This window comes from Chiloscyllium plagiosum, chromosome 4 (genome assembly GCF_004010195.1).
Source record: "Chiloscyllium plagiosum isolate BGI_BamShark_2017 chromosome 4, ASM401019v2, whole genome shotgun sequence".
Taxonomy (NCBI): domain Eukaryota; kingdom Metazoa; phylum Chordata; class Chondrichthyes; order Orectolobiformes; family Hemiscylliidae; genus Chiloscyllium; species Chiloscyllium plagiosum.
Window position 1 is genome coordinate 132916154 of NC_057713.1, and position 8730 is coordinate 132924883.

An 8730-nucleotide genomic window follows, 5' to 3' on the forward strand; every position below is an offset into this window, starting at 1 on the left:
ATTGTATACGAAGGTTGGCAGAGTGGAAGATGAGGACCGGGGTATTTGTTCTTGTTGCGCTGGGGGGGCTGGAATTCAAGGGAGGAAGTGCAGGAAGTGGAGGAAATATGCTGGTAAGCATTGTCGACCACATGGGAGGGGAAATTGCGGTCTTTGAAGAAGGAGGCCATCTGGGATTTTCTATGATGGAATTGGTCGTCATGGAAACAGATGTGGCAGAGGCGGAGGAATTGGGAATAATGGTGGTGTTTTTACAGGAGGCAGGGTGGGAGGAGGTGTAGTCCAGGTGTAGACTACAGGGGTCACTGGATTAGACTTGAAGTGTTAACTCTGTTTCTCTCTCCACAGATGCTGCCAGACCTGCTGAGTTTCTCCAGCAATTTCTGTTTTTGTTTGTTTTAGATCTCCAGCATCCACAGTTGTTTGTTTTATTATAGTGATGTAGACTGAGTAAAAATAAAAGAAAGAGTAAAAGAGAAAAGAAAGGTCAGTTTTGATGTTGCATGTAATACTGAGGAAGCGTTTTCTTCCCCCAGGTTTTGAATGAAATCCTTTTTTGCTATGATGATTCGCTGAAAATGCATTTGACATGAAAATATTGCAACAAATTTTCCATTTTTGGCTGATTTATATTCCTCAGAGAAACAGTTGTGTGAAAGTGTAAAGTTTCTGATGAAAGATTATCCTGACTATGGAAGTTAACCTCATGGTGAAATGAAATCAAGAAAAAATATTCAGATAAAGGATATTTATGGCACCAGAACCTTTCTTAAGTCATCAAAGTCATCAAGGTAAGACAAAATTAGCCTTTTTTCTAACATAGTAACAATATATAGGCTCTCTTTCAGTCTAATTGTAACAAATGGCTCAGGAACAATGTCATTTTCATGGGTAGATACCATCACAAATCAATTGTGGACAATAGTGCTAGAGGCATGGCTGATCACAATCTCTGAGTGATTTGGTTTTAGGGACAAAATGTAATCTTTCCAAATTTGCTGCTAATGCCAAACCAGGTGGCAATGTAAGTTGTGAGGAGGCACAAGAAGGTTTGGACAAGCATTGCAAATGGGCAAGAAGGTGGCAGATGGAATATAATTTGAATAAGTATGAAGTTATCCACTTCGGTCAAAAAAGATCTCCGGAAGACTAAAAACTTCCTAAACAATGAGAGGTTTGGAAATGAGGGGATACAAAGGAATCTGAGTGTCTTTGATCATGAGTCACTATATGAGTGCAGCAAACAATCAGAAAGGCAAGTTGTCTCATCACAAGGGGATTTGATTAGAGGAATAAATTGTCTTGAGTTGAGTCATGGCGAGACCACATCTAGAGCATTGTATTTAATTTCAGTCCTTATTGAAGAATATACTTCCTGTGGGATGGTAGAACACAGATTCAACAGGCTAATGCATTGGATGGTGGGATTTTGTTATGAGGAAGTTTAAAGAAACAGGGTTTGTATTCTCTCGTGTTTAAAGGAAGGGCAGGCAGTCTCATTGAAACTTACAATTACAGGATAAATCAGATGGATTATAAGGGATGTTTCCCCGAGCTGATGAGCCTATCACCAGAGGACACCGGTCAGAATAAGAAGTTGGCCATTTAGGACTGACATGGAATTTCTTCACCCAGAGTGGTGAATGTTTGGAATTCTGTGCACCAGAAGAAGCTCAGTCTTACGCATGTTCAAGTCAGAAATCAATAGATTTCTGGAGATAAATGATGTCAAGAGGCATGGGAGATGGCATGGGAAAGTAGTGTTACAGTAGATAATCAGCCATGATCCAGATGAATGGCACAGCAAACTTGACTGGCTGAATGGGCTACTCCTCTTCCTATTTTTCAATAACAAAAGCTTATGGAATTAGGGGCTGTTGCATGTGCCTTGTGTAACATCCTTCTGAACAGCTGGTTCAAATAAAATGCTGTTGTACTCTATCTGCCCTCAGTATTGGTGCCATTTTAGTATTGTCACATTTGTGGAAATTAACTCTTACAAAACATTTTATGCAGAAGGTATAATAGAATATAAGATAGTTAAGATCATTTACAAAAATATTTACATAAAGGCAAAATAAAGTTTCAACTTGTTTCCTATAAATATTGTATATAGATACTTCTGTCTTAACTCTTTGATTTCTTCCTTAACATACTCTTCTCAGTTTTGATGGTCTAGAGATTTCTTTCCAGTTTTGAGGGTCTGGATTTCTTTTCAATTATGATGGCCCAGAAAACTTTTTCTAGTTCCATTGGCCTAAACATGTTTTTCAGTTCTGAAGGCTTGAAAATTTCTACACAAATTCTTACAGCCTGAAGTCTTCACAAAATTAAACTTAACTTTTGCTTGGGTGAAATAGCTGTTCTGAAGAAGGAACACTGGACTTGATGTTAACTCTGTTACTTTCTCCACAGACACTACCAGACCTGCTGCATTTCTCCAGCAGTTTCTGTTTTTGGACCAGAACTAAAACCTGATTCTGAACTGAAGTAAACTACTGAGCTGTTTTCTCTGTGTCATAAAAATTCACCTTCATAAACACTTCATCAATTAACTCCACAGCATTGTGTTAGTTATATAAGTCATATGTCTTCTAGAAAGTTACATTTTTAGTTCATTGTTCAAAATGATTTCTGACCTTCTTTTGAAACACCTCACAGAACTGAAACTACATCTATTTTAAATTCAAATTCCATTTGATATTAATGTGTTAAACATCTTTATAACACTTGTTATGCCCTCAAAATGCCATCCTTACAATTTGGAAGGAACTCAACAAGGCCCTTTTAAACCAGTGAGCTGTACCATCCAGAAGGACAATGGCAGATACATGTGAACACCATCTCTTGCAGGTTCCACTGCAAATCGCACAACATCTTGTGTTGGAACTATATCACTGCTCCTTCATTGTTGCTGGATTAAAGTCCTCACACTCTATCCTGAACAGCATTATGGGTGTACCTGAAGTGGATTAGGAAGGTAAGTAAGCATCATCTCCTCAAGAATAATTAAGGATGAGTAATAAATGATGGCCTTGCCAACTATGCCCATGTCTTATGAACAAATGAAAAAAACAATAAATTTGTCAAACATAATTTCCTTAATTCTATGTCGACTCAACAAATCATATTGGCCCAAATATTCCAGTCAGGTTGGAGACCCCATTTTCAACCTTGATTAATTAAAAATTAATCATTTACCTTGACGTGATATCGGCTGAGATGCCTGGAAGGTGTATCCTGTTAGCAACCTGTCCAGGAATCCACAAGTCCCGGAGTGAAGAGAATTGATGCGTCTCCGGCAGCCGCTTTGAGAGCTCCTGTGAAAAGGTAAGTATATAAAGTTGAGCTTTAGTCAAGGGTGTCAGATGTAAACAGAAGAGGGTGATGGGAATTGTTGTGTTCATGGTCCAACACTCTAGTGGGAGTGGGGAGAGCTTGCCTGTGGAGGTGGGGGGTGAAGTTCAGGCCAGCAGGGAGGTATGTTAGTTTGGTTCAGAAGGTGGGTTTGTTCGATTAGGCCAGGGGAGGATGTTGGTTCAGGAAACTGTCTCTGGTGAAGTGTGTTAATTCCCACGGGTTGTGTCTGGTCAACCATGGGTAGGTGTTGGGTCTGGCAGAGTTGGGTGGGGGAATATGGTATCAGGGTCAGGTCTTTGACTATCTGATCCAGGAGGTGTCACTGATTGGGCAAGTATATTTTTTTTTTGGGAGGGTTTATCAGTAGTGAGTCGGGATTTAATTAAATAATTTGCCCTGGAATTAGCTTTGGTGGAGTAAGGCACTTGTGGAATCAAGAAGTCATGGTTGGAACAACAAATGAAATTTGTATAACTTTGTACACATTTTAAAATAATTTACGTAATTAATATGGTGCCAGGTTAATTACGGTGAGCTATACACAATTTACAATATTTTCATAACTGCATGTAACAGTAAATTACTATACTACAGGATAGATTTCTAATCATCTAAAATTTTCTAGGTAAATATTAAGCTTGAGTGATTCGGAACTCTCTGTATTCTCCAAATTTAAAGGACTTTTTCAGGGAAAAGCAGACACAGTGGAGTGGAATTATCCAACATAAAATTCAATATCCCACGCAATTCTCATGGAGTCAGTTGCGTCAGGGATTCCACATGGTTGTGATACATTGCTTCAGTAACTCTCTGGACCATTATGATATGCTAAGTACCCTGTTACCACATCCCTAATAACATGTCTCTCAAATGTTTTGCTTCTGATTGTTGTGGTCTGGAGTGCTTGAACCTTTAAAGGGGCGTATCTTAAACTGCTAGCAATTATTTCATAAGGCAACAAGATATGACATTTTCATTCCATGGTTTGATAGATCAGTCCCTGTGCAGTGTGTTAAAGGTTTATAATGTGTTATTGTAATGTGGAGATTTGGATTCTGAAATAGAGGTAAATGGGTTTTTGATGTTAGTTCTGTGAAGGGGTTTCATTTTTGTTTAAGAGGGCAGAAAATCATTTTTTAAACAGTGAGCTCAAACATCATTTTCAAGAAAGCATTTTCAAAATGACTAGCAAGTTACTTGATAAGTTAACTGACTACAGAGGAACCTTGATTATCCGAACGAGATGGGCGGGTACTATTTCGTTCAGATAATTGATTATTCGCTTAAACAAGGGAAACCATACTGATCTAATGCTGTGCTCTACCAAAGAATTTGTTTAAATCTATAATTTTGAGTCTGTTATTTAAACAAACTAATCTTTGCATTCTGCAAATGACAGGTTAAACTTAGAAGGACTAAACCCTTACCATCACATAAATGCTGTATATGAAATTCCAGCATTAAGCAAGGTCCTGAACGGATTCTACAATTGCAAGAGCATTTGTCCGTTTCCGGGAGCTCAGTGTCACAATAGAAAGACAGAAGTGTTGCCTCATGCATGCGCTTACGTTCTCAGCCATTCTTTTCATGAACGGCCCGGTAAAGTATCGGGAATACTGTAAAACACTTACTTTTGCAAAAAGACTGTGTAACTAACCGTTAGTTAAAAAATATCCAGTCGCTGATGCTTGAGGTGCTTGTGTTTCTTTGTTTTTGCCAGCGTTTTCACATCTTCTTCAGTTCAGGTAATCTGAATACACTTACTGCTTTGATGTAACATTTTTGCGGAATGTAGAGGTCTTCTTCAGATAATCTGAAATTCGGATAATTGATTTTCGGATAATCGAGGGTCCTCTGTAAATGTTTGCTAAATTGCGTTTAGCAGAAGAATAGCTGGTCAATAGCAGGTTTAGTTTAGAAGGAAAAAAAGTTGACATCAACAGAAAAGTGGGGAGATTGTGGAAGTCTATTGCCTGGAAGTAACCTTTTTTCAACAATCCAAGGAGAAGGGCTGGCAAAGACCCCCAGTTTCTCTTAAGGATCAGTGAAAAACATGAATATGTTAATGTGCATTTTTTTGTGTCTTTGGGAGAGACCAAAAGAATTGCATCTGGGAAATGCACAGAAAGTCCAAAAGGAAAAGGTTGCAACCTCGTCAGTACAGTAAGAAATTAAAGAGTTTAAACTAGGAGTTATACTTCACTGGGATTGAAAGGATATTGCTGGGAAAAAAAATTTGAATCTTTTTACTTTTCATGATAAGATTTTCCAAAATTGTTCTACCGATAGCTTTTTAAAAATTCTTTCATGTTCTTTTGTTAGATTGGCAGCCTCGTGAATACATCCAGTGATTGACTAACCAAACTTATCAGATTTAGTATACAAAGGAACCTTGGTTATCCCGGCATCCAATTATCCGAATTTCGGATTATCCGAACAAGATTGCAAGGTCCTGATGCTTGGTTAAACTGTGTTATCTGGCATTCGATTATCCAAACATTCAAATACTCCCCGCCTGTGTAATTCGGATAATCGAGATTCCTCTGTAATTTACTCACAGTAATATTACCTACTGGGTTTTGAGAAGATTTGTAGTTCAGGTTGAGGTTCTGGATTTAGGTTTGCTCACTGAGCTGGAAGGTTCATTTCCAGATGTTTCGTCACCTAAATGTGAAACCTAAACCATAAATAGAAAGCGGGCCATGCTGGCAGCATGGTTTTTGATAATTTTACTGTTAAATATTCAGCACCCAACCCTTTACATCAAGGTGAATGAAAGAATTGATGTGACGGTGAAACAATTATCTCATCTGTGATGCTGCAGCTCAATAAGGATTCTGCACACTGTACCTTCTTTCTGGGATTGTATCTTGCTCCAGCTAGCAGACATCATGACCCACTAAGATTATTTGAATTTGGGATAACTTAAATTCAATCTCCTGTGAAGATTAACATAGAAACATAGGAAATAGGATCAGGAGAGGCCATTCAGTCCTTCAAGCCTGCTCACCATTCAATATGACCATAGCCGATCATCCCTGTTCCCACTTTTTCCCCATACCTTTGATCTTTAAACTCTAATAAGTACTGTATATCTATCATCTTTTTGAAAACATTCAATGTTTTGGCCTCAACCACTTTCTGTGGCAGACAAATCCACAAGCTCATCGCTCTCTGGGTGAAGAAATTTCTCTTATCTCAGTCCTGAATAGCCCACCCCATAACCTTAGACTGTGACCCCTGATCCTGGACTCCCTGGTCATCAGACACATCCTTCTTGAGTTTGTCCTGTGTAGTCTTGTTAGAATTTTATAGGTTTCTATGACATCCCCATCATTGTAATAAAGCAATAGCCAGTTACAATCTTCTAGGAGAAAGTGAGGTCTGCAGATGCTGGAGATCAAAGTTGAAACTTTATTGCTGGAACAGCACAGCAGGTCAGGCAGCATCCAGGGAACAGGAGATTCGACGTTTCGGGCACAGGCCCTTCTTCCTGAAGAAGGGCATGTGCCCGAAACGTCGAATCTCCTATTCCCTGGATGCTGCCTGACCTGCTGTCCTGTTCCAGCAATAAAGTTTCAACTACAATCTTCTAGTTTAAAGACAAAAGTGAAACATTCACCAACCACAAAATCAACTTCTCTTTCCCTCTTTGAACTGAATTTCCACTTGCACCAAATTGCTGACTTCAGCACATTTTCATGAACACCAAAGGGATGAAACTGTGGATTCAACATCATTGTTCTGTATTCTTATTTTCCTGTGTGACATCGACTCTTATCTAGTTTTGTTCTAGCAGCTCTTCTGTGAGAAGATGAAGAAGGATTATTGAAGCCAAGCAAGCAGTGAAATCAAAGGAAGGAGCAGGGTTCACAGTGGGAAACCTGAGGTGAAAGGAATTTTGATTCCGCCACCCTACTGTAATAATTCAACAACACTGATAACATTAGGCATTAACATGGTAAGTAGTTAAGAATGCCATTGGAGATGATTGATTGATTAATTAATTGGCACATTCTAGAAGGTAACAGAAATGCTGGCAATGGACGGAGCTGTAAGAATGAGCAGTTAATAACCTCTGTTCACAAGGAAATGTGACATAGGAACATAGGGACAGGAGTAGGCCATTCAGCCTCTCAAGTCTGTTCCACCATTCAATGAGATCGTAGTTGATCTGAATTCCATATTCCTGCCTCTGGTCCATATCCCTTAATACCTTTCTTCACAAAAACATATCTATCCCAGTTTTAACATTAACAACTATTCTAACATCCACTGTCATTTGTGGAGGAGAGTTCCGAATCTACCACCCTTTGTGTGTAGAAGTGCTTTCTAACATCTCTCCTGAATTGTCTGGCTCTGATTCACAGACAACGCCCCTAGTTCTAGAATCCCCAATGACTGGAAATAGTTTATCTTTATCTACTCTGCCTTTTCCTGTTAATATTTTGAAGACTTCGATCAGATCACCCCTTAACCTTTTAAATTCTAGACAAAACAGGCCCTTTGTGTAATCTCTCTTCACAATCCCTGAAGTCCAGGTATCATTCTTATAAATCTACATTGTACTGCCTCTGGAGCCATTTTATCCTTCCGAAGGTGTGGTTCCCAGATTTGCTCGCAGTACTCCAAGTGGGGTCTAACCAGGGTTTTGTATAACTGCAGCATATCTTGTGCAACCTAATATTCTAGTCCTTTAGATATAATAGCCGCATTCTTGTTTTCTGTCTCACCATTTGCCTTGGATCCACATTGACACCCGAGTTGCCCTGGTAACCAGCAATGATATGATAGTTCACTGATGGTCCACATGTAACCAATAGTAGTAATGAAATGCCAAAAATATTCTTTCTGTAACTAGCCAATCCTTCAGCCCATTCATGCTTACCTTGAAAGTCCCTTGCACTGCACAAAGTCAGGTTTCTTAGTCAAGCCTCATCTTCTGGGTTATCATCAGCCAAAAAGCTGGAGTCAGGTATATCAAATTAGTTTAGATTACCATTTCTGACTCAAGTATTGTTTGTGAAATTGGGGGCTTTGTGTAGCATTTAAAATTATGCCTCTATCATTGCTACTTTCACAGTGAGCAAGAAGCTTAGTACTTCAAGAGTTTTTCTGCATTAATGATGGCAGTGCATTTAATTCTCAATCCTTTTCTTGCGTTATGGGGTTTTTCTCTCTCCTGCAAGAATATAAACTTCCATTGTCATTCACACATCAAATTGTTTAGGTGTAAGTTGGCTGTGAATGGTTGGGTGAAAGGAGGGCAGTGGGTAGACAATGGCAGAAATCCAAAGAGTGCATGGGTGAACTGCAACAATTGTTTATTCCAGTCTAGTGAAAAAATAAAAACGGGAAAGGTGGCCAAAC

General features: G+C 39.0%; 1 long non-coding RNA gene across 3 annotated transcripts in view; it reads left to right on the forward strand.

Annotated features, from left to right (window-relative positions):
* The window catches only part of LOC122549443, an 8441-nt gene extending 1124 nt beyond the window's left edge, over nucleotides 1-7317 (forward strand). The window contains exons 2-3 of one of the 3 annotated variants that reach the window (XR_006311535.1): nucleotides 641-791; nucleotides 7160-7317. This is a non-coding gene — a long non-coding RNA (uncharacterized LOC122549443). Of the gene's footprint in view, nucleotides 1-640; nucleotides 792-1518; nucleotides 1860-2415; nucleotides 2497-7159 lie in introns of those variants that run through there. The other 2 variants (XR_006311534.1, XR_006311533.1) reach the window with 2 other exon arrangements.
* The last annotated feature ends 1413 nt before the right edge of the window (nucleotides 7318-8730 follow it).